The sequence below is a fragment of the Aegilops tauschii genome, chromosome 2, assembly GCF_002575655.3.
Source record: "Aegilops tauschii subsp. strangulata cultivar AL8/78 chromosome 2, Aet v6.0, whole genome shotgun sequence".
Taxonomy (NCBI): Eukaryota; Viridiplantae; Streptophyta; class Magnoliopsida; order Poales; family Poaceae; genus Aegilops; species Aegilops tauschii.
Genome location: NC_053036.3, coordinates 8299599 through 8324727, shown reverse-complemented (window position 1 = coordinate 8324727; position 25129 = coordinate 8299599). Strand labels below are relative to the sequence as shown.

At 46.9% G+C, this 25129-nt stretch overlaps 1 long non-coding RNA gene across 1 annotated transcript; it reads left to right on the top strand.

Moving 5' to 3' along the window:
• Positions 1–14412: 14412 nt before the first annotated feature.
• Positions 14413–15245, top strand: LOC120974831 (uncharacterized). The gene is made up of 2 exons (XR_005770164.2): positions 14413–14626; positions 14758–15245. It is a non-coding gene; the product is annotated as an uncharacterized lncRNA (long non-coding RNA).
• Positions 15246–25129: the final 9884 nt, after the last annotated feature.

The following is a 25129-nucleotide window of genomic DNA, read 5'->3' as shown; positions in this document are numbered from 1 at the left end:
ACTGCAATCTGTGAAACTTGTTTGTGCAACACTTAGGCAAAAATTGCATCTGTTAGCTATGGCGGCTCATATCACCGGCTTAAAAAAGGCGATGCTTCATGAATATTCCGGGTCATCCATAACAGAGCCAAAAAAATTAATTGCTCACGATATCCATAGCGGCTTAAATAACCTGACACAATTGGCCATATATCATTAGGCCCCTTCATAAGCCGCCACCTTAAATACTGAACCAAGATTTTCCTCCGGCTTAAATTTGAACCGGAATTTTTATTTTGTCATAGGATTCCATCCTTCACAATGCCGCCCAAGGCTCCCAAAGCGCCCATTATGTGCAACTGGGTTAGATCCAACATTACTGATAGCACCTTAGCTGACTTCGTGAAAACGGGTTACCTGCCCAAGAAAGAGGTCATGTCCTATCGTGCTCCTGACCCGTCCGAAGAGAGACCTCAACCCAAGGACGGAGAGGTTGTTATATTTGCTGATCACATGAGCCGGGGCTTTGCTCCTCCTGGCTCAAAATTCTTCAGAGACGTTCTGCACTTTTTCGACCTGCGACCTCAAGACATTGGACCCAATTCCGTGTCAAACATTTGTAACTTCCAAGTGTTTTGTGAGGTGTACCTTGGAGAAGAGCCCAGCTTGCTACTCTTTAGGGAGTTATTTTATCTGAACCGCCAGAATGAATGTGCCAACGGGCCTAGCTTGGAACTCGGAGGAATCTCAATCCAACGACGGAGAGATTGTCTCTTCCCTTATGCTGAGCCGCCAAGCCACCCAAAAAGATTGGAACCAGACATGGTTCTACTGCCAAGATACTTCTCCGGCTGATGAGAACCCTCTGCCCGGCTTTCGCGCCCTGCGTCTGGAGACAAAGCACCCCCTGCCAGACAAACTATCTCAAGCTGAACGTCAACCACTTATTCCTACCATCAAAAAAATCAAAGCTCTTCCGGGGAACGGCCTGACTGGCATTGACCTGGTCCGGGTCTGGATTGCCTGGCGGGTGATTCCTTTAAGCCGCCGCCCCTGCTTAATGTGCGATTATACCAGCCGAAAAGATGATCCTCTTTGGCATAGTCCCGACGACTTACCCGAGGACGTCATTGATGATATGACCAAGTCTCTTCTGAACGAGAGCCTGGCAGATTGCGGGAGGACAGGCTTAAGACCCTTCTGCAAGGCTAACCCGGCCCCAGCGGTAAGCTATTGACCTGTACACCTCACCTTCCATTTTAACGATTTCATCTTAACTTCAAAAACCTTTGTTGTATTTTACAGGCTAATGATAAATTCTGGAAGGTCAGGTATGACCATGAAGCTGCTAAGAAAGCCAGAAAGGTTAAAAAAGCCGCCAGGAAAGCCGCTCCCCGCAAGAAGGGGAGTAAACCTAGCGCCTTGGACCTGCTTCACCTGGAAGACACCTCCGAGTCAAAGGTAGCCCTTGATTCTTTAGGCTCCTTTTTTAACCATCTTATTGACATGGATTATCAGCAGGAGGACACCGGAACGAGTCATGAAATGATTGAAGAGGTAACTATAATTTCCTCCGACTCAGAGCCCTTGCCAAGACTGAAAGTCCGAAGAGTAACCCGGAAAGTAAGATTTTCACATCCTTTAGCTTATCAAGATCCTCAATTTCTTTTGAAGCGACAGATTCATGAAAGTCGGAGGCAGACCCGGACCAGCAAGGATGCAGACCTCTCCTCTGGCTTACCCGAAGCATCAAGGAAGCGCCGGACTAAGGTTATCTCCGACTTATATCCTTTTCATCCTTTGGCGGGCGTCACTCGTCAACCACTCAATTCTTCTGATTCAAACTATCAGGGAACTTCACCTTCCTCCGGCGACTCCATGCAGTCTAGGTTGCCGGCTTTCAAAACCGCACCCGGGTAATGATGATCAGCTTATTTTGTGCTTATCTTACTCATGTTTTTGCACTAACCCTTTGACTTTCAGTGTACAAGTAAAGCCCTGCAAGAGGGCGAAGAAAAATAAGCCGGCCGAAGAGCCGGTCCTGACTGAACCTGATGCTTCTGCTCATGAGCCGCCGTCTGCACCAGCTCCTGAAACCACCACTGCTCCATCTGATGAGCAAGCTATGGAAGGTTCTGATAACCCGGAGATCCCCAACCCGGCTCATCCAGATGACCCGGACGTTGTAATTACCCGGACCGAGTTTGTTGAACCGGGAAGACCCACCGTGTTGGCTAGGTGCTCTACCAAGGAAGAACTTCTGGAACGCCGCAAGGCTAGGCTGGACATCACTGATTATGCCAATCTGGGCATTGGAGATATTGTCGCTGGCTATATTAATCAAGTGCACAACAGCCGGGACCTGGAAATTGATATGGTGAAGCAAATACAGCAAAAGTGTGAGGTATGACTCCCTTGCTTACTCCATAGTCATCCTTACCATGCCAGCCCCCAAGTCTATTACTTATGATGAAATATGTTGTAGACTTAATACCGGCTTAATAATCACTGCAAGAAAACCGGCTTGCCTGGTAACACTCAAGGGCCGGGTTAAACATCATAGTTGAACCGGTCCTTACCTTATTTTAATCAAGTAGTTGAGCAACTTTATACATTAGCCCCCAAGTGCCGAGTACCTTTGCCTGCAAAGTGCTTGGGACTTATTTTCATGATCTGGCACAGTAAATAGAGCTCTTCAGCATACATTAGCCCCAAGTGCTAAGTGTCCTTCCTTGCAAAATGCTTGGGACTTAATGTTGCATTATAATCACCCTAACTGTAACCCGGAATTTGTACAGGCCGTCTGTAAGAAATTTGAATCGGAAATCTCTGATCTGACAAACCGCCTGAAGACTCAGGAAAGTGGGACCCAAAAGGCCAATTCCAAATTTGAATTCAGTGTATCTGCACAAGAGAAACTGAAGAAAAAGTTTGAAGCAGAAAGAAAAGCCTGGGCGGATGAGAAACCTGCCTTGTTCAGCCGGGCCGAACAAGCGGAGACCGCTCTTACTGAAAGAACCGCCGAACTATCCGGCTTAAAACGCCATGTATCTCAGATGGTCTCCGCAATCTTCGGTAAGTTACTCTGTAAGTTTCTAACTAGTTTACATCGTTCATTTCCCATAAGTATCGCAATTGCCATCAGCTCACCTGACTTTGTAATGCAGGTCCCAGAAGTTCCAATCTCAATCAGAACGTGCTGACCAAGCTGAAGGCGGTTTATACCTTGGTAGAACAACTTTACCGAGTCACAACGTGCCTTAGCCATTGTGGCTCTGTCGAACGAAGTTCCCACTCATCTGGCGGATGTACTCAGGCGGCTCGCCGTGCTTCCTCAACGCTTCCAAGAGTTAAGACGAGCTTCTGCAAGAGCCGGAGCCATAGCCGCTGTAAGCCGAGCCAAGGCGTTTCTACCGGAGCTAGACCCGGCCGACATCGCCCTTGGGTATCCTAGCTTGAAGGAAGATGGCACTCCCTTTGACCAGAAAGACTTCGCAGCTTGTGTGAAGAGCGTACGCCCGGTGGCCACTTTGATTGGTAATGACACAGACCTTACCAAATATCAACCGGGCTATGACACAGAGAATCAGAGGATTCCAACACCTCGTTATGAAGTAGTCAACCTGATTCCTCCGACTCGTAAGCATACCTTCGCCCCTGAAGTTGACCCGGCCGGGTTAATTGATGATGAAGCTCAATTTGAAGCCTTGAGTGGTATTGACTGGAAATCATCAACCTTCCAGGACATGGAAACAGTCGGAGGAGCGGAGAGGGATGAGCCGGAAGCTTCAGCCCAACAAGCACCTTTGATTTCTTAGGCGGCTCACGGTTATGTCTCAAAAACAATGCCTCACCTTTTGGACTCGGGGAGTCCTGTAATAGAGTAGGACGAACACTTAATTTTGTCGTGCCATCGTGCACGTGTGTAGCGCTTAACTCTTATTTAAACTGCCCTTTTATATTCTTCCGGGTTATGTTTGATCCTCTGCTTTCCTTAAGTTTACAGAGCTGTCTTTAATTGTCCTGCATAGCAAACAAATCACAAGTCTCTAGGCGGCTTACCGCATGGAGAATCATGTATTTTACATATAACCCGGAATATGAATCAAAGTCATAATAAACCGGCTCTCAATTATACCTTCGAGATAACCATAACAGCATACCTGCGAGCCTTCAAATATACTTTCGGTTTATGTAACCCGAATAATGAGATTGAGAGCTCAACTACGGTTCACCAGCACATATAATGCTTATTATGTGCCATCAACATTATTAATCAAGGTTAAGCCGGTGGAATAAGAACCACCCTTGAATGCTTTTGATGTCATCAAAGAACTGGTTTGCAAACCAAGAGATCTCAAAAAATTTAGGGGCTTCTGATTTGAATACGACCAGAGAACCGTCCCAAAGGGGTTAAGCTAAGATTCGAATACGATCATATAGCCCCCAGTGGCTTTGGCGTTGCCAATCAAGAGGGTACCGACAGCTATGTTCTCTTTGGTTCGAATACGACCTATGTTTGAACAGGAAGCCCCCAAATGACCTTGAGAGTTGTTTAACGACGCTGATTCGAATACGATCCACGTCGGTTCCCAAAGGGGTTTAAGCTATGATTCAAATATGATCAAGAAAAACTCCCTAATGAGCTCGGCAATATGCCAATCAAGTGGGTATCGACAGCTATGTTCTCTTTGGTTCGAATACGACCTATGTTTGAACAGGAAGCCCCCAAGTGATCATATTTTTAACGGCTAGATTCGAATACGATCATAAGCCGGATCAACCTCCAAGTGACCATGTAATGTTACAATGAAAATGACAATGATACATTTACCTTTGGAGGAAAAAAGGACAGAGGTCCTGCTTTATTATTTATCACAATATATACGTGGCTATAGAAATAGGTACATTATGAGAGCCAGTGGCTCAAGTGTAATAAGGCCGAAGCTGAGCTATGTTCCACGGCCGGCGGGTCTCCTCCTCCGTCTTACGTGAATCTTTGTGCTCCCGAACATCGATAAGGTAGTATGACCCGTTGTGCAAGTTCTTGCTGACCACAAAGGGCCCTTCCCAAGGTGGGGATAGCTTGTGTGCATCTGTTTGATCCTGGATGAGCCGGAGCACCAAATCACCTTCCTGAAAGACCCTGGACTTAACCCGGCGGCTGTGATAGCGGCGCAGATCTTGTTGGTAAATCGCCGAGCGAGCTGCTGCTACGTCACGCTGTTCGTCCAACAAGTCAAGAGCATCTTGACGCGCTTGCTCATTATCCGCCTCAACATAAGCCGCCACTCGAGGCGAATCATGACGGATGTCGCTAGGGAGGACCGCCTCAGCTCCGTAAATCATGAAGAAAGGCGTGTAACCCGTAGACCTGTTAGGAGTAGTATTGATGCTCCATAATACGGAAGGTAACTCCACCACCCAACAACCCGGCATCCGTTGCAAAGGAACCAAAAGCCGAGGCTTGATGCCCTTCAAGATTTCCTGATTGGCTCTCTCAGCTGGACCATTGGATTGAGGATGAGCCACAGATGAAACATCAAGCCGAATATGCTCTCGCTGACAAAATTCCTCCATGGCGCCTTTAGACAGATTGGTACCATTGTCAGTTATAATGCTGTGTGGAAAACCAAAGTGAAATATCACCTTTTTCATGAACTGAACCGCCGTGGGTGCGTCACACTTACTAACTGGCTCTGCCTCAACCCACTTTGTGAACTTGTCAACCGCCACCAAGAGGTGGGTCTTCTTATCTTTGGACCTTTTGAAAGGCCCAACCATATCAAGCCCCCAGACTGCAAACGGCCAAGTGATTGGAATCATCCTCAACTCTTGAGCCGGCATGTGAGCCCGTCTTGAGAACCTTTGACAACCGTCACACTTACTGACCAAGCCCTCTGCATCAGCATGAGCCGTCAGCCAATAAAAACCATGACGAAAAGCCTTGGCCACAAGGGATTTTGTGCCGGCATGATGGCCACAATCCCCCTCGTGAATCTCACGTAAAATTTCTTGACCTTCCTCAGAGGAAACACAACGCTGAAAAGCTCCAGTGACACTGCGATGATGCAACTCGCCATTGATAATTATCATTGACTTAGACCGCCGGGTTATTTTTCTGGCCAAAGTTTCATCCTCAGGCAATTCTCCCTGGGTCATGTAAGCCAAGTATGGCACTGTCCAATCTGGGATAACGTGGAGAGCCGCCACCAACTGTGCTTCTGGGTCAGGAATAGCCAAGTCTTCCTTTGTAGGCAACTTGACAGAAGGGTTATGCAGAACATCCAAGAAAGTATTAGGCGGCACCGGCTTTCGCTGAGAGCCCAGCCGGCTTAATGCATCAGCCTCCTCGTTCTTTCTGCGATCGATGTGCTCTACTTGATAACCCTGAAAATGTCCAGCAATGGCATCAACTTCGCGGCGATAAGCCGCCATGAGGGGGTCCTTGGAATCCCACTTGCCTGACACTTGTTGGGCCACCAAATCTGAGTCGCCAAAGCACCTTACCCGGCTTAAGCTCATTTCCTTAGCCATCCGAAGACCATGGAGCAAGGCCTCGTACTCAGCTGCATTGTTAGTACAGGGAAACATCAACCGTAGTACATAACAAAACTTGTCACCTCGAGGGGAAGCTAACACAACTCCTGCCCCCGAGCCCTCCAATTGCCTGGATCCATCGAAGTGAATAGTCCAGTATGTATTATCCGGTTTCTCTTCAGGCACCTGCAGCTCCGTCCAATCGTTGATGAAATCCACCAATGCTTGAGATTTGATAGCAGTGCGTGGCACGTACTTTAGACCATGAGGCCCAAGTTCTATGGCCCACTTAGCAACTCTTCCTGTGGCTTCTCTGTTTTGAATGATATCTCCTAGGGGAGAAGAACTAACCACAATAATGCTGAAGCTTCCGGCTTGCCATGAACACCCCATAAACGAGCTTCTGCCAATGTGGATACCGTTGCTTGGACTCAATGAGTACTTCGCTGACGTAGTAAACCGGCCGCTGAACCGGATGTTCCTTACCCGCCTCCTTACGCTCCACCACCACAGCCACACTGACGGCTCGTGTGTTAGCGGCTACATACAACAACAAGGGCTCCTTATCGATAGGAGCAGCAAGGACTGGCGGCTCAGCTAGCTGTCTTTTCAAATCCTCAAAAGCAGCATTAGCAACATCATTCTAGACAAAGTCATCTGTTTTCTTCATCATCTGATAGAGTGGCATGGCCTTTTGACCCAACCGGCTTATAAACCGACTCAAAGCAGCAATCCGACCTGCCAGACGCTGGACGTCATTTATGCACGCCGGCTTAGCCAAAGAGGTGATTGCCTTGATCTTCTCCGGGTTAGCTTCAATGCCTCTGTGAGAAACCAGAAAACCCAAGAGCTTGCCTGCAGGAACACCAAAAACACATTTGGCCGGGTTAAGCATCATCTTGTAGACCCGGAGATTATCAAAGGTCTCTTTCAGATCATCTACCAAGGTTTCCTTCTCTCTGGATTTTACCACAATATCATCCACGTAAGCATGAACGTTGCGCCCAATCTGATTGTGGAGACAATTCTGCACGCACCGCTGGTAAGTCGCCTGTGCACTCTTGAGCCCAAAAGGCATAGACACATAACAGAAGGCTCCAAAGGAAGTAATGAACGCCGTCTTCTCTTGGTCCTTAACAGCCATTTTGATCTGATGGTAACCAGAGTACGCATCCAAAAAACTCAAACGCTCACAACCTGCCGTAGCATCAATAATTTGATCAATACGGGGGAGAGCAAAAGGATCAGCCGGACAAGCCTTGTTTAAATCCGTATAGTCCACACACATACGCCAGGTGCCATTCTTCTTGAGCACGAGCACCGGGTTAGCTAACCATTCTGGATGAAAGACTTCAACGATAAACCCGGCCGCCAAGAGCCGGGCTACCTCCTCACCAATGGCTTTCCACCTCTCCTCATTAAACCGCCGAAGGAATTGCCTGACTGGCTTAAATTTCGGATCAATATTAAGAGTGTGCTCAGCGAGTTCTCTTGGTACACCCGGCATGTCAGAAGGTTTCCATGCAAAGATGTCCCTGTTCTCACGGATGAACTCGATGAGCGCGCCTTCCTATTTCGGATCCAGATTGGCACTGATGCTGAACTGCTTAGATGAGTCACCTGGAACAAAGTCAACAAGTATAGTCTCATCAGCTGTCTTAAATTTCATTACCGGCTCATGCTCCGTGGTTGGCTTTTTCAAAGACGTCATATCTGCCGAGTCAACATTATCCTTGTAAAACTTCAATTCCTCTGTCGCACAAACAGATTCAGCTTAAGCAGCGTCACCTTCTTCACACTCCAAGGCTATCTTTCTGCTGCCATGAACCGTAATGGTCCCATTGTGACCAGGCATCTTGAGCTGCAAATACACGTAACATGGTCGTGCCATGAACTTGGCGTCAGCCGGCCGCCCAAATAAAGCATGGTACGGGCTTCTTATTTTAACCACCTCAAAAGTCAGTTTTTCCGCCATGTAGTTGTACTCATCTCCAAAGGCTACTTCCAGCTCGATCTTACCGACTGGATACGCCGACTTACCGGGCACCACCCCATGGAAAACAGTGTTGGAATGGCTGAGGTTTTTATCAGTTAACCCCATACGACGGAAGGTCTCATAATAGAGGATGTTGATGCTACTGCCTCCGTCCATGAGCACCTTAGTGAATTTATACCCCCCGACCTGAGGAGCCACCACCAAGGCCAGGTGACCCGGATTATCAACCCGGGGAGGATGATCTTCCCTACTCCATACAATAGGCTGCTCAGACCATCTTAAATAGCGTGGAACCGGCGGCTCAACAGCATTCACAACCCTTTTATGAAGCTTCTGATCTCGCTTGCACAGACTGGTAGTAAACACATGATATTGTCCACCATTGAGCTGCTTTGGATTGGTCTGGTATCCCCCCTGCTGCTGCTGCTTATTACCCTGGCCAGATTGCTGATTAAAACCTCCTTGATTACTTTGAAAATTCTGAGAATTGGAATTTGAGCCATCACCCGGGCCAGGAAAGCCGCCGCCGCCTGAGCCGCCGCCCTGCCCATTGTTGCCATTAAAAGCGTTGGAATTCTTGAAGGCTTTCATGATTGCGCAGTCTTTCCATAGATGAGTGGCCGGCTTCTCCCTAGAGCCATGCCTTGGGCAGGGCTCATTCAACAACTGCTCAAGCGTCGGGCCTGACCCGCCGGCTCGGGGAGGTGGTCTCCCCTTATGTCGGCGGTTGTTACCCTGCGCATTGGCGTTGGCCACAAACTCCATACTGCCATCAGCCTTACGTTTGTTACCTCCCTGGTTCGTCGGGTTATGCTGAGGGCCCTTGCCATTGCCATTCTTCTTTCCCTTCCCTGTCCTTTCATCATCAGACACGGGATCCTTGGTACTATCAGAGTCGGCGTACTTGACCAGAGCCACCATCAGCGTACCCATATCATTGCAATCGCGCTTGAGCCGCCTGAGCTTCATCTTCAGGGGCGCAAAACGACAATTTTGCTCCAACATTAAGACTGCAGAGCCGGCATCCATCTTATCAGACGAATGTATTATCTCTTTGACCCGGCGAACCCAATGGGTTATAGACTCGCCCTCTTGCTGCTTGCAGTTAGTCAAATCCACAATTGACATAGATTGCCTACATGTATCTTTGAAGTTTTGGATGAACCGGGCTTTTAGCTCTGCCCATGACCCGATAGAATTAGGCGGCAGTCCTTTCAACCAAGTGCGGGCAGTCCCATCCAACATCATGGTGAAGTATTTGGCCATTGCCGCTTCGCTGACCTCTAGCAACTCCATAGCCATCTCGTAGCTCTCGATCCATGCTCCGGGTTGTAAATCAGCCGTGTAATTAGGTACCTTCCTAGGTCCTTTGAAATCCTTGGGAGACGTTCATTAAGGAGAGCCGGCACCAGACAAGGGACACCTCCGGTCCTCATAGGTATGCCCGCCTCGATAGAAGCCGTCTGATAAACCGGGAGGGGCTGGTAAGCCGTCAGCTGATGCGCCTGCTCCGCCTCTTGTCGTGCTCTGTCTTGGTCTACCGCGTTAAAGGCTCCATTATGTGCCGGGCCGTGGCCAGCTGGCAAGTCACGGCGCCGGACGTTGCTTGAGCCGGTCGCTGAAACCATGTGTCTGCTATAACTTGGGCTTCGGCCCGGGCGAGGGGTTGAATGAATCCTGTCCCGGCTATATGAATATGCCTCATGTTGTGCCAGAGCCGTCTGAAGAAGTTCTCTGACCCGGCGGGTTTCGACCGCCGTTGGAGGGTCGCCCTCGACTGGGAGAGCCGCCAGTCGTGCCGCTGCGGCGATCATGTTTTCCAACGGGTTGGCATAATGACCCGGTGGTATTCGCACGTACTGAGGCGGGGTAGTGTTCACACGGGGAGGCCCCATCACTTGCGGCTGAATCGGCGTTCCAGCCCCGGGTGCCGTGATCTCTAGCGGGTTACTGGGCCCTGCACCAGGCGTGTTGAAGAGGTTTCGAGGATCGTAAACCGGAGGGAGTCGAGATTGAGCCTTCTGATGCCTCCTTCTCATGATCTCATTGGATGCGTTCTGATCCATCGTGAGCCGGAAAGACTGCGCCTGAATCAGCTGAGTCTGGGCGTCGAGAGCCGCCCGCTCTGCAGCCATCCTGGTCCCTTCTGCTGCCAGATCTTCCTTGGCTCTTGCTATATCCAGCTTTAACTGTGCCACCTCCGCATCATGTTGAGCTTGATCTGCTGGGACGACCGTAGCGGTTAACAGGGCCGTCATCTTATCTGTGAGATCCATTAGCACCTGAGCTGGCGAGTGCGCAGGGCCCCCTGCCCCAGCGGCGGGGTTTTGAACAGGTTGTGCGCCGGCCGTGAAGATTCCAACCCGGCTGGGCGGCTCAAAGGGGTCCGGAATACTGTCGCCATCGGAACAACCCCTGAGCCTGCCATCTTGAAGTTGATATAACGAGTTGGTCTCATCCGTGGACGACTCGCCGTCAGAGCGAGCGGCCGTCTCATCGCTAGATCCAGATCTTTCAGAGAGTCCTCCATAGACACATCCCACGAAAGCACGCTTCAAGGCAGGCAGAGTCCGAGCGGGTCTCGCACGCTGAGCCGTCTCGACGAGGTCGGCGCAGAGGTCCGGCTCAGGGCCCGGCTCGCCAATCTTGCCAATGAAAACATGGATTCCGCCGAAGGGGACCCGGTACCCGTACTCGATTGAGCCGGCGTCGGGGCCCCAGCTTGCGTCGTCGATGTAGAGCTTGCCGCGACGACTCTTGGTCATCCGGCACACAGCGTATCCCTTGAGCCCTTCGAAGCTGCCTTCAAGAACTCAAATCCACCATGCGCTGGCCCCACGGTGGGTGCCAACTGTCGTGGAATTGTCACGGCAGATGTCCTCGTGCAAGGACTTAGTCGTGGAGCCATCGCAGTTAGGAAGCTTAAAGGGGTTAAACGGGACAAAGGACACGAGGATTATACTGGTTCGGCCCCTTACGTTGAAGGTGAAAGCCTACTCCAGTTGAGGTGGAATTACTTAGGGTTTCGATGACCAGGAGTTAAACTGCTCTGCCTGGCTATCGATCTGATCTTACTTGTCCTGAACCGCCGCCGGGTCGTCCCTTTATATAGAAAGGTTAACGCCCAGCGGCTCTCAGAGTCCCGGCCGGCTCATAAACTGTGTCCGGCTCGGACTCTTAACTATTCTTGCCTTACACTACAAGTCATGCCATAACGGTGGTTTACCACTACGGGCCTTAAGCCGCCTCTGGGCCTTAGACCTATTACTAAACCGCCATCCTTAACCTGTCCTTGGGCTTCTGAACGAAGAGCTGCCGCAATGTAACCCGGCCTATCTACGGCGGGTTACACCAGTAGCTATATCATCAACACCTTCGCTTGGGCCGCATTGCCGACCACCACCACGACCCCCTCCTCCTCGCCATCTCCTCTGCCCCCTTCCAAGTCATCCTGAGTTACATTCATGGCTGTCTAGAAAAAATAAACAAAATCGATACTAAAAAAAATATTTTTTGAAGATCATTTTTTGCAAAGCACAATAAGTGTTATTTCTTCGTGAAGTTTTGGATGCAGGTTGAACACTTGAACGCTTTTGTTTGCAAAAGATATTTATTTTTATCTATTTTCCTACATTTACTATTCACCCGTATGCTTGTGAGCTCTAGAGAAGAATGAATATCTGAAGAAACCTATCAATATTTGTTACACATGAGATGACCCGGATCAATGCATTTCGGTGTTGCGTGCAACGCACGGGCATCTTACTAGTAGATTATAGAGGTTTTGATCATCGTTAGCACCGCCGATGCTCGGCCTATTTTGCTTCCTACTCTGTCCACTTTTAGTTTCACCGAAATCCAACAAACTCCAAGTGATTTTGTATCATATTGGCAAATTAATTAGCACGGTAACAATGTATAAAAACAAGTACTGAGCTCTGAGCCTGTGACTTTTTTATTGCATATTGCAGTTTCAACGTTTCACCAATAATTCATTGTAATACCTATTAACAGTTATTGCTTGCGATACCTTTTTTTTTCAGACGATGACAAGAGCGAAGAACGGGTACCTCTCTCTCGGAACTTCAACTATTATCATTCTTATTTTCATCATGATTACATTCTCGATCATCGACTGGTGCTTACCTCTCTCAAATCTGATTGTCGTTGCAGAGGTATGACCCCCGGTGCGGTATGCCCAGAGAGGAGTTCCAATGGCGATGTGCCCATTCCGACAGGATTGGGCAGCGTATGCCGCAGTTGCTGGAGAAGGTTGATATCGGGCTGAAGAAGATGCGCCGTCACTTCGTCAACGATCCCGAGGCCCTGAAGCATTGGGATAACTATGAGGAAAATGTTCGTTATGCATTTAGGAATCACCTCTCTCGCACCCTCATGTGGCCTGCATGTCTCCCGGTTAGTTCTCCCATACACTTACTCTACTTCTTTCGTGTTAGATTTCTTCTTCAGAGTAAGAGTGTTGCTTGGTGCAGTCGCCTTAATTTGCAACATCTTGACACCCAGTTTGGTAGCTTGATTTCTGATGACACGTGTGCCATCATAGTTCCATCTCAAACAATTTAATGCCTGACCCTTCTACATCATCCTTAAATCTTACCATATTCGAAACATCAGAGCCAGCATGTTTCTCGTGCCTGCCCATTTGCACTTCTCTTCTGTGATGATTACATTCGTTCTCTTGAATTCGTGTGCTGACATGACAAAAAATAATCTGAATTTGATGTTCCGTTTCAGAACTCCGTCGCATACAAGCATCTGATGCAGAGGAAAGCCCGGTCTAGGACACTTGTTGGCAGGGTATCTGGGGGAATGGAGAAGCTGAGACAGGTAACCTTGAGGAACAAGACATCAGTCAGAGCTGGGGCAACCGTCGCCTTTGTCGCTGCCGCGTTTGCTCTTGGGCTTTCCATAGGGCGGACTCAGCTCCATGAAAAGCAGCAGCAAATAGAAGACTAATGAAATGGAACCTAGCTAGCTGTTGCTCTGAAGATCTTTAGTCCCACGATCCGTCAACAGATTCAGTTAGCCATAAACCGCTTGTATGAAATGTTTGTCGAAATCTGATGATATGAGCACTGTGTTGATGTGCCTTTTCTCTGTCTGAGGGGAAATGTAGCGATGGCATTTTAGTTTTCTGCATTTTTGCTTCATTATGCGCCTTTTCTGCATGTATTGATTCGTTCCCACTCTAGACCACGGAAATGAACAACCTAGATATTTTGTTCGAATTTCGGTGATGTCATGATCTCTCTCTTTTTTTGTTCCACACTTCTTTTAACTCTTGCGGGCATATACTGAAATTGCTATATTGATGCTGGAATGAACTAACTTTTGTCTCAATGTTCCCCTCAATATTCGCTGGCATATAGTGGAATTAATACCAGTACATCTATGTGGCATGGCAGTGCTTTGGTTTTGTACGAACAAATAAAAGCAATCAAAAGTGAGAAAACATAAACAAAGAGAGTCAAAGATATTCCATAACAACCATAAATTCAATTGTACACAACAAGAAGTAATCATCATGAACAGGTCAATAGCTCCTGTGCGACATCTTTGAGATGAACTGGATGAGGAGCGACGTAGTTGACGAAAATAGCTCTGGTGCGACGTATTTGCAGCCAACTATTGTTTAACCATGAAATGCAAAACACAAGGGGTTAGTGGTTTGAGTTATGACACGCGGGACCCATCAGTTATCCACATGAATGTGGGACCCACCATTTACTCACATGCGTGCGGGACCCACAACTTATCCACATAAGCATGCCCGTGCTCATCAGCGTGCCCCGACCCGAGCCATCCACGATCCCGAGCCAGCCCACCCCCCATTGTCTGCCCTTCCCCTTTCCCCTTTCCCCCACCTTGTTCTTCCTCTTCTCCAGCAACGAAGCGCGCCGCCGACGAGCGATGTCTAGCTCAACTTCGCCCTCCCGCCAATCATGGCCACAGTACGGTCCAGTGCCGTTGACAAGATGCCCCGATTGCCCACGCATGGAGCCTCTGAAGCGTTTGACTTATGTGAAGGAGGAAAATGACAACCGTCGGTGCGAGTTCATCAAATGCTTGAGCAGGCCACAGCCGGGGCAGGTTAGATCCGTGTACCGCACCAAGCAGCTTATCTAAATTCTCCCGATTTCTTTCTTTTTCCGTCGAATTTGGGCAGTGGATCTGATCTAGGGTTCATGCTGTCGTCGACCCCTGTTTACCCTGTTTTTCAGGTCCTGAAGAAATGTGGACATTTCGAGTGGCTCGATGAGTACGTTGAGAGGTTGAAAATGCAGGCTTCAACACAAGAGCTCAATTTCAATTTTGGGGGGCAGCTTGGTGTGCAACACGCCTCACATTTGGTGGACAGAGCCGATCCATGATAGACAATGCTGAAGTGAAGTGTGAATTGAAGAAATTGGGCAAGCAACTAAAGCAGCGGATCGATTTGAAGCAGCAAGCAAATATGATGACTGAAGCATTTTATTGGTGTGTCATTGCCATGGGTTTCTTTTACTTGATGTTCATCAATCTCTAGAAATTGTTACAGTTTCAGTTTGTGTGTCAAGCTAGTTTCAGATCGGGGGTCCCTAGTTTCAGTTATTGTGTCTAGCTAGTAGTTTCTGTTATTCAAGGATCATTTGTTAGCTGAATTTGAATTTGTGTGAAGCAAAGCCTGAATTCTGGTAATGATATTAAGACCCAATGATATTCTCAGTTACAGTTCTAGCTAGCCCATGCATTATTTGCTCCCCCCTAATGAATAAAATGCAGCAATTGATGAATAAAATGTCACAATTCATAAAATGCAGTAATTTTTCAGTTAACAGAGTGCAAGTGTACAGTTCATGGTAAAAAAAGTTATTGGGCCGTGGGCTGATGAGTACTGTGACAAAGGGCTAGTTTGGTTGATGACCTGGGCGCTTCACGCCTGGCCTGGGCTCTCCCTGGACCATGCCTGGTGTTTGTTTGGATAGTGTCGTAAAAACTAGAATGCTTGCCTGGGCTGGGAGTCCATGCACTGGCATTAGCCTGGTCCATGTTAAAAAATAAAAGAAAGAAAACAATTTTTGCCCAGGCACGTAATTAGCCTGACCCAGGCGTCATGTTTCTTTCGCCTGGCCAGCTGCCTGGCACTATAAAGAGTCATGTGCTGTATGGTCCATCGTTTAAAATTTCTTTAATCACTAAATGACAAAAACAGCCACCCAGGGATGGAACCAAACATACATGCCCAGGCTTGCCTGGCCAGCCAAAAAAGGTCCACCACCCCAGGCTCGATTCAGGCAGCACTTTCCTCCAGGCACAATGTTGAGGACTCGATCCAAACTAGCCCAAAAAGCAGGCCCAAATAGAAAACAAGCCCACCCGCTTGGCACTAAATGTAGCAATTCATAAAATGGCTGCATGAACACATGTATGTATTGTAACTTTTTTTATTTTGCTTTACATATTTGTTGCTTGTCCACTATTGCTTTGTAAATGTTTTTATGCATGTCTACTGTTCCATGGAACCCAAATTAAATGTGGATGTGTGAAAGCCTCAGAAATCATTTTTGGAAATGATCAAGTTAAAATTAGCTTCAAACAGGTCCAAGAAAATGTTCCTGTTTTGCTCTGAAAATATTGTCCAGAGGTAAAATTCAAACCAATATTTTTAGGAGCACAGAAATATTTCTTTTGGGCATTTGAGTTCATCCAATAATTATTTGCATGAACTAAATTAGTTGCATGTCCATGGTTGCACAAAAATTTACACCCTACACCTACTAGCTAGGGTGACCCTATTAGCCAGGGCCTAGATACATGCATGCACACATGCAGCACACCAAGATATGATTATTTTTTGAAAAAAAATTGTGTACCCATACACTTGCATGTCCATAGTGGAATCTACCTTTTATTAGTAACACATAGATCAACTAGATAGAACATCAAGACGATATATATCAACTGACCAATATCAACTAGATAGTAAAAAACTCAGATAGAACACATCACAATATAGTAGCATAAGTAGTAGCATTGCATGAGCTAGACAGTACCACATTACAACTAATGTATATAGATAAACCCAAGCACAACATACATAGTATCATTACAACTTATATAGATAGTTCATAGTTCAACCCAACACGACAATAATAAAACGGCAACCTAGATAAGATAAAACACCACCGGCTTGCTTGCTTGCTCCAAGGACAACTCCTCCATTGCCAACTCCTTCACTCGTCTTCGTCGGTGGGGTACGGGAGAGTGTGCATGCGCTCATCGGCGGGGAAGGCGTTGTCGAAGTCGGTGAAGATGTTGTACATGGTGAATGCGATGAACTCGCATCCACACCAAAAAACACGGTTGAGGAGGTAGTAGGTGTCGAAGGGGTTGGTGAACCTCACGATGAGCTCGATAGGATAGCCATTGTTACTGACCTCTTCGACACGGAACATGGCCAGAGAGTCCCTCGGGAGGTGGCGGTAGCCGGCGGAGAGGAAGAACTTGGTCAGCCCCCTTGCCCCCTCCACCTCGAGATCGCCCACACCCGTAGGGTGTTCTTCACCCGGACTCCGGCAGGGTAGAGCCTCTCAGGGAAGGTGGGTGGCACACGGTAGGTAGCTTTGGTGAACTACATCTTGCTTGCTTCAAGTGGATCTTGGGACGGCTCGGACGGCTTGTGGTGAAAATGGGAGATGAAGGAGAGTGAGAGGAAGATGTAGAGGAAGATATAGAGGAAGATGTAGGCTTGGGTATGCTTAAATAGACGAGGTGCATCGTTTTAACATTTTGTTTTCCTCTCCCTCGTAATTGCATGGGAAACGGGCAATGTGGCATCGAGTCACCCGAGCCAACCAGTGTGTACACGTGCATGCATTGTGGTAGTAGTGCCAACAGCCCGCGTAGCTCTCGAGCAATTAAAAACGTGTCGAGAGATGAGCTCGATGCCATGCATGCAGCGGCTAGCGATGGTCGGGCATCTAGACCCATCTAGAATGGGTAATAGCCATAATGCGACGAGGGTGTCGGCGGGCGTGCTCAATGCCATGCATGCAACGTCGAACGTTGCAAGGGCGGGCGCGGTAGGGCTGCGCGCGCATGGATGCTTTTCAGGCCTACTCAAATGCAGTGTGGTGTCCATCGGTCCAACGGGTGGGCCGCTTTAATTAAGCCCAACAACACATGGCAGGCCTGCTCAGTCTTATCCAACATAAAAAATATGGGCTAAAACGACCATCCAATGAGAGCGCAGCCCGCGGATCTGTGAGGTGGCTCCTAATCCAGGCCGTTGCTTATGTTCACATCCATTCAATGGTCCAGAATGTTGCGTGTTATAATATTCAGCATCTTCGAATCAGCCAATCGGAGTGCAGCCCGCGGATCGCTGATGTAGCCCTAGTGCCTGATCCAGACCGTCCATTCACAGCGATCCAATGGCCCACAGGAGTGCGGGGTTTTGATGGGGTTTTGAGGGGTTTTGAGAGGTTTTCAACGGTTAGGGTTGAGCATAACTAATTCAAAATAAATCAAAAATATATATAACTTGTGCCGATCATCATTCTACGTGACTAAGTATCTAGGAAAAATAAAAAACTTGGACTACGGATATTTTCATGAAAAAAGCTTCACAAATGATGGCTATCAAGAACGAGGTTGTAGGGTTTTGAAGAGAAGTGAGCTAGGGTTTAGTGTTAAACATGTCATATTTGATCGAAACGATCCAATATCAGGAAGGACTCTTATATACACACACTAGATGTCAAGTTTCCTTTTTTGGCTCATTTAGAGAAGGTCGAAAAAAAACTTGCTTACAAATGGGTCTGTTTTCCCTAGCTTTGGAGGGGTTTGGAGCTCATGTGGAGCACATTTTCCATGTCTGGAGTTTCACATAATAAAAGTGCTCCGATTAATCAACTAACATGCATAATAGTCCAGAAATCATTGTAACACCAATACCACAGACCAAATAACATCAAATTTGAATTTTGGCTCAAATTTGAATTTAGTCTCAAACTTGAATAGTGTTACACAAATACACATCATATCAAAGTAAAAATATCATTACACAAATTCAGGCAAGGTTTTATTACTACATCATAGTAGCAATACACAAGTTTCAACAAATTTTCACTTCTGCTTCTTCCTACCACACTCGATTTCTTCTTCTTCTTTTTACCAATGCTTGTTTTTGATTGTACAACGCCCAGTTCACTCAAGCTCTTGATTTTCTCCACTGGACTGGCTGGAACATCAGCTTCATTTCGCACCACAACAGTTGCAGTATCATCAGACCCAATATCATCAGTTGGGAACACAACTTCCAATCTAGGCTCAGTTGGCACCACATCAGCTGGAATATCTTCAGTTGGCAACTCAACTTCCAACATAGGCTCAGCGTGCACAACATCAGCTAGAATATCTTCAGAGGTACTCATATCTTCAGTTGGCACCAGAACATCAAAATCTTGCTCATCTTGCAGAAGCACATCCAAGTCTTGCTCATTTTGCACCACACCCATCCAAGTCTGGTTGAATGTGTATTGTTTCACCAAAACTTCTCTTTCTTCTACAGCAATTGCCTCTTGCCTTTTCCTTTGTCCAGCACTCTTTAACAACAAGGGGCTCACCTGCACGCTTCCTCCTAAAGAGATAAAGCATGTCAACTAGTTAGTAACTGAAAAATACAACAAAATAGTAAACAATGCAAACATATGCCCACATACTTTGGCCTTTCAGAAGTGTAACAACATTTGGGAGATCCAACTCGGTGCCCAAGTTCCTGGCACAACTTGCATCTATTTTTGTTACCTTTTTGGGACCTTTTTGGCTTTACATCCTTCTTTCCCTTGCCCTTTTTACAACTCCCACATTTCTCAAACCATGCCTTGAATCTACTCTCTTTAGGCCTGCCAGCCTTTCTTTTTGTTAAGGGAGGACACATGGAAAATTCAATTTCCACTTCAGGCCACTGAGGCTGATCTGTAAGTGCTGGAATTGGAGTTGCATATGCAGCCTTGAATCTTGCTACTGAGTAATATTCGTGCAAATATGGGTGCATGTTTATCTTCGGTCAGGAGGCCAAGAAAATCATGGCACGATCACATGGTTTCCAGTGTGTTGCCACTCCAAACAAGTGCACTCATGCATTTCAGTTTTAACAACATGTCTTCTACAAGTTTTGGTATCTCTAATTTCAGCACCCCACACGGAAGATTTTTTAACAGATAAATGTGTAAGATTTATGCTCATGTTGACCACCTGTTGTACCACTGCAGGAATCTTATCCCCTTGTAGACAATCACCAATCCTTCTTCTCAATTCCCACAAGCGCATGATCATGATCCGGATTTGCTCAACCATGACATGCACAGGCAAATTTTTTAACTGCTTCACCTTGTTGTTAAAACTTTCTGCCAAATTGTTGTTGATATGATCACACTTGATGGCAGTGTTAAATACTGACCTATACTATAATAGAGAATGGTAGGTGTTCACCCATGGACCAAACTCAGGGCATGCTGTCATTATCTTACCAAGATGATATGAATGTGTATGTTTAGTGTCAGATCTTGCTGCTGGCCACTTGCGACCAAATTCTTCCCCTCTGAATTTTTTGATCAAATTCATCCACATCTGGCCGAAGCACTCCCTCTGATCACAATGGGGGAAAACATTCTTCACTGCATTTTCTAGCCCTTTGCATGCGTCTGTATGGACTACCAAAGGTGACACTGGCCCTATGCATGTTTTCAACTGCATCATGAACCATGTCCACGAGACCTCTGTCTCTGACTGAAATAAGCCAATAGCAACAGGGAACATCCAGTTGTGTCCATCCAAAGCATTGCAAGCTGCCAATTGACCATTCCACTTACCAGTTAAAATGATGAGTCTATGCTCAAATATGGACGACACCCTGCCTTGAAGCTATCAATGCAAGGCTTTAAAGCCATAAAAAACTTAGAGAAAAGGACTCTTCCACTCTCTGTTACCTCAGTATCTATCTCCACAACACTGCCAGGTGACCTCTTCTCCACCTCTGCTTTGAAATTATAAAGCATCCTAAAAGTATTTGCCCAGTCACCATATAATTGTTTCATTGCCCTTTGTTTTGCCTTCCACACCGTGTTATACTTCATCTTAATGGGGTATTGCTTTTTCAAGTCTACTTTAAGTTTCTTTGTAGTAGTATTTGGTTTCTTGGCTAAAATAGGAGTGATCTTTTCTGCAATGCAAAGCTGTGATGTCATGGTTGATACTCTCTGTGAACTTGTAATACAAGTATGTTGGTGTGGGATTTGATTCACCCTAATGGTCCTTCCATTAGGTTGGCGTCTAGCAGATATGTACCACTTGCAACGCTTGACACTTCCAACAAAACCTCTACATCTTGCATAAAACTTCTTTCTATCAGTCCACATAGTCTTGGCATCAAACTCATGTTTGACTGCATAAGTCTTGAAACACATCCTAAACTCATCCATGTTTGGGAACAACTTCCCCACTGCAATAACATGGTTTTCCTTGACATACACATTTATCAACTCATCATGATGTGCATCATCTACATCTTCCATCAGATGTCCATCCACATCTTCAGTTGTATCTCTGTTAGCATCACTATCAGTAGGCATACTAGATTCAGCATCCTTCTCCTCCTTATCTTCATCAGCTACTGGAATGCCAAAAAATTGGCCATCTCAGTGTCATCCATTGGTGCAATGACTAAACCAGTTGGGTAATTTAATTCTACTGGATTCCAATCAACAGAAACAACCCTTGCAACACCCTTAGGTAATACTGTCACTTCACCTGTACACATGGGCATTATCTGCCTCTATGAAGCACAATCATCATCTACCATCCTTGAAGCTAACTTTGAGGGCACATATCCAACCTTAGAATCTGATTTCAGATCAACAAGCTCTGCATGAAACATAGTCTGTTTGGTTGTCCAGCCATCTTGTCGATCGATTTCATCAACCATCTCTTCACCATCCTCAATTCTCATGTACTCTCCTTTCCAGGTATCAAACCGTAACAATGCAACCTCTTGCTCTAGACCCAAAAAAATGCTCTCCCCAATTTTTTCCACCACATTCTTCACGTCCTTCTCTTCCATGCTCTGTAGGTCTTGTGGATCAATCTCTGCAAAATCAATCTCCCACTTCACAATTGTATCTCTCTCTATGTCCCAGATGCTACCATCACCTAGCTTCGCCTTAGAAGGAAGGAATTCCACAGTTAATTCGATCGTCCGAGCACCATCCCCCCTGTTTCTCAATGGCGGGGCAGTGTGAGGTGAGCTAGCGGAAGCAGACGAGGCACAAATCGCATAGCTTGGAAAGGATGCACCTAGTCGATGTGTTGTCTCCGGCGGATCCATCGCGGTCAGCCCCCCCCCCCTCCCACCCACCCAAATCTGGATCAAATCAACCAAAAAACACCAAAAACAGAGGGAAACAGAGGCGATGCGGTGAGATCTAGCTCGACACGGAGGGGAACGGGACAGGGTTCCGGATTCACTCACCACAGCCGCCGCCGTCGCCGAGAACGAAAGCTCCGCGCTGCTTTCACCGAGAACAAAATCTCCGGTGCCGTCGCCGGCTCACCACCGAGAACGAATAGGAGGGGGTGGGAGTAACGGGTTCAGACTGGGGTACACGTTCAGACAGGCACGGGGACACGTTTCACCTGATGCAGTACCAAGTGGGGCCCGTAACTAGATGCACTGCCAAGTAGGACCCACATGTCTTAAACATAACCTCACTCCCGTTGACAACCAGTTTAATCGCCCGAGTGGGCCTTGGCTATTTGGGCTTCTGAAACGTAGCACTAGAGCTATTTACGTCAACTACGTCGCACTCCTTCTATTGCACCTCAAAGATGTCGCACAGGAGCTATTGACCCCATCATGAACAGCGTGCACACATTCGACATTATGAACAAGCAAAGCCAACAGTATCGATCAAGAAAAATCTGCGGTTACTTTCCGACAAAACTCGCAGGAGATTGATCCTCTAGAGTTACCGTGCTGGTCCTCCTCTTGTCCTATGGGGATGTGCCAGCCCGGTAAGTTCAAGAAAACATTTCACCGTAACTCACACAAATGGGCGCACTTCAGGTCACAAGTGGAGAAATGACAACAACAGACGCAGATAGCAGTTCATTCTGACCCGATGCGCTGACGTCTGTTGTGAGGCATCCGTACGCATAATGGAAATGCATGAGCATAACTTAGATCTTGTATTGATTGCTGTTAAGAGCAATAAGGCAGCACGCAAAGTGTATATGTATTACCTCGACGAATGGCAGCATATGTGACCGTATGAATTATCACAACGGCAATATTGCAGGAAAACATGGGACATGTGCCCACCTTGTGGCTTGGGCGCGAGCAGGGAGAGGTCCTCCTCACGGTAGATGTGTCGGACCCGGGTACAAAGAAGACCAGCGGTCCCTCCTGGGCAGCTACACAGCTGGGGTCCCCTCCCTCCCCCCCAACCCCCCCCCCCCCCCCCCCCCCCCCCCCAACTAGGAGGAGGACAATGTGGCGGAGGCCGCCGATTCCCGCTCGATGATGTGGAGCGCTGTTTCAATGGTGTCCGGTTTGATGAGGCAGATTGTCTTGAGCCGTAGTAGTCAGGGAACGGAAGGGACACATTTGGCACGATGTTGAGTGCCGCCGCCATGAGGAAGGAGATGGGTGTGATTGAGGACTATTGCTTGAAGACTAGGATGTCAGAAGCAATTTCACCAGAGATGGGGGACGATTTTGCACAAAAGCACGTAACAACCCTTCACCAGAATATGTGCCATTGATATTCTTCAATCCAATGATCCAGATTCTTTTCTTTCTATTTTTGCCCTTGAGGCGCAGATTCTATCCTAGTTGCTCCCCGAACAAACCGGCAATGCCGTGCTTATGACCCGGGCACTCAAGACGTTTACCCTGTGGGCCGTCCTATGAGGCCTTAGCACAACGACTTTCTGACTGTCCATTATAAAAAGGTTTGTCCGGCCTCAATGAGGGAGGGGTGATGACTGCGGCGCGCCTTCAGCTTGCTTCAGTGTTTGTAATCGTCGCTAGATGGTCTACTAACCTGGATGTATTTTTTATTTCTGTTGCTCTTTGTACTATGTTTTTTTACGGGAAGTTCTTTATACTACCTTAACAGTTGATGAATAGATCAAAAGTTTTCTCGAAAAAAAAACATAAAGCAAGCTTTTTCTACATTTGATTATGAATTGTCTCAAGCTTTTTCTTTACAACCGCTTGTATTGAACCAAAAAAAACCCTTAAGATCAAATTCTCGTCCAGTTCCAACACGTAGGAAGGAACCGCTCACATGAGCGACCAGATTTGCATGCAGTTCGTGCACACCAGCTACGGAAATAGGACCATCGATCGTTGTTACCACTTACCCATCGTTAACGTTAATGGTAAGTTCTCTTTTCTCGGCAAACGAGCTGCCATGGCGACTAGCGACCGACCACGGCGACGACGCGTTGGCGCCACGGGCGGCGGCATGCACCGGCGGGGCATCCCTTAGCTGGCGTCGGCACGGAGTGCTACATGGACGAAATCATCGCCTTATATATAGTACTACATGATTAGTTACGCACTCCGACGAGGTACGTACGTACGTACGTTGTACGGTCAACGGAGATAAAAGCGACCGACCACGGCGAATTCACTGGGAGGGAGTGTGGTGTGAACATGTCCCATGAGCCTTGTCTGTGGCGGCGCCGTCACGTCCCAGCGGATCCGTTGGTTTGTCTCTATCTTCTTCCCTTGATGTTTTCTGTGGTTATTACACCAAACAAATATTGCACTTAAAAGAAGCCCTATATACATATGTGTAAAACCCTCACGCAGAGAAGAAACAAGTTATTATTTTTTTCAGGGGGGAGAAGAAACAAGTTAGATTGAAATATTATAATTGTTTTTAACATACTTCATTACTCCCTCGGTTCCATAATGTAGTGCCTATAGATTTTTTGAGAAGTCAAACTTTGCAAACTTTGACCAAGTTTGTAGAGAAAAATATCTATATCTACAATAGCAAAAATATATAATGTGAAACTACATCTTATGATGAATCTAGTGATATATATTTCGCACTCTAGATGTAAATACTTTTCTCCACAAACTTGGTCAAAGTTTGTGAGGTTTGACTTTTCAGAAAAAACTATAGGCACTACATTATGGAACGGAGGGAGTATTAATTACTTAATGCCCTAAAGTGAGTTGTATCAAAACTCGTCCCAGTCCATATATTTTAGTGATCTAAACGCTTTTATATTTCTTTACGGAGGGAGTATATACAATCTCAATGTTTTATTTTGAAACTATCACCATGGGTCACGACTCTCCACTTGAATATATTTAAAGTTTCTTTGGATTTACAAGAGTTTAGAGCATGCGAGAGGAGAGGAAAGGAAATCATGCCACAAGCCGACATGTTCCTCTCACATGATCTATCATTTGCTTAGGTCGGATAATAGGAGCTTTCCCCTTTCACCCCCTCGAATCCTCCTATGACCATTTGAAGCTGCGACCGCGACATCCAATCACATAATGATCGTGAAAACGCCTGCTAGGGCTCACCC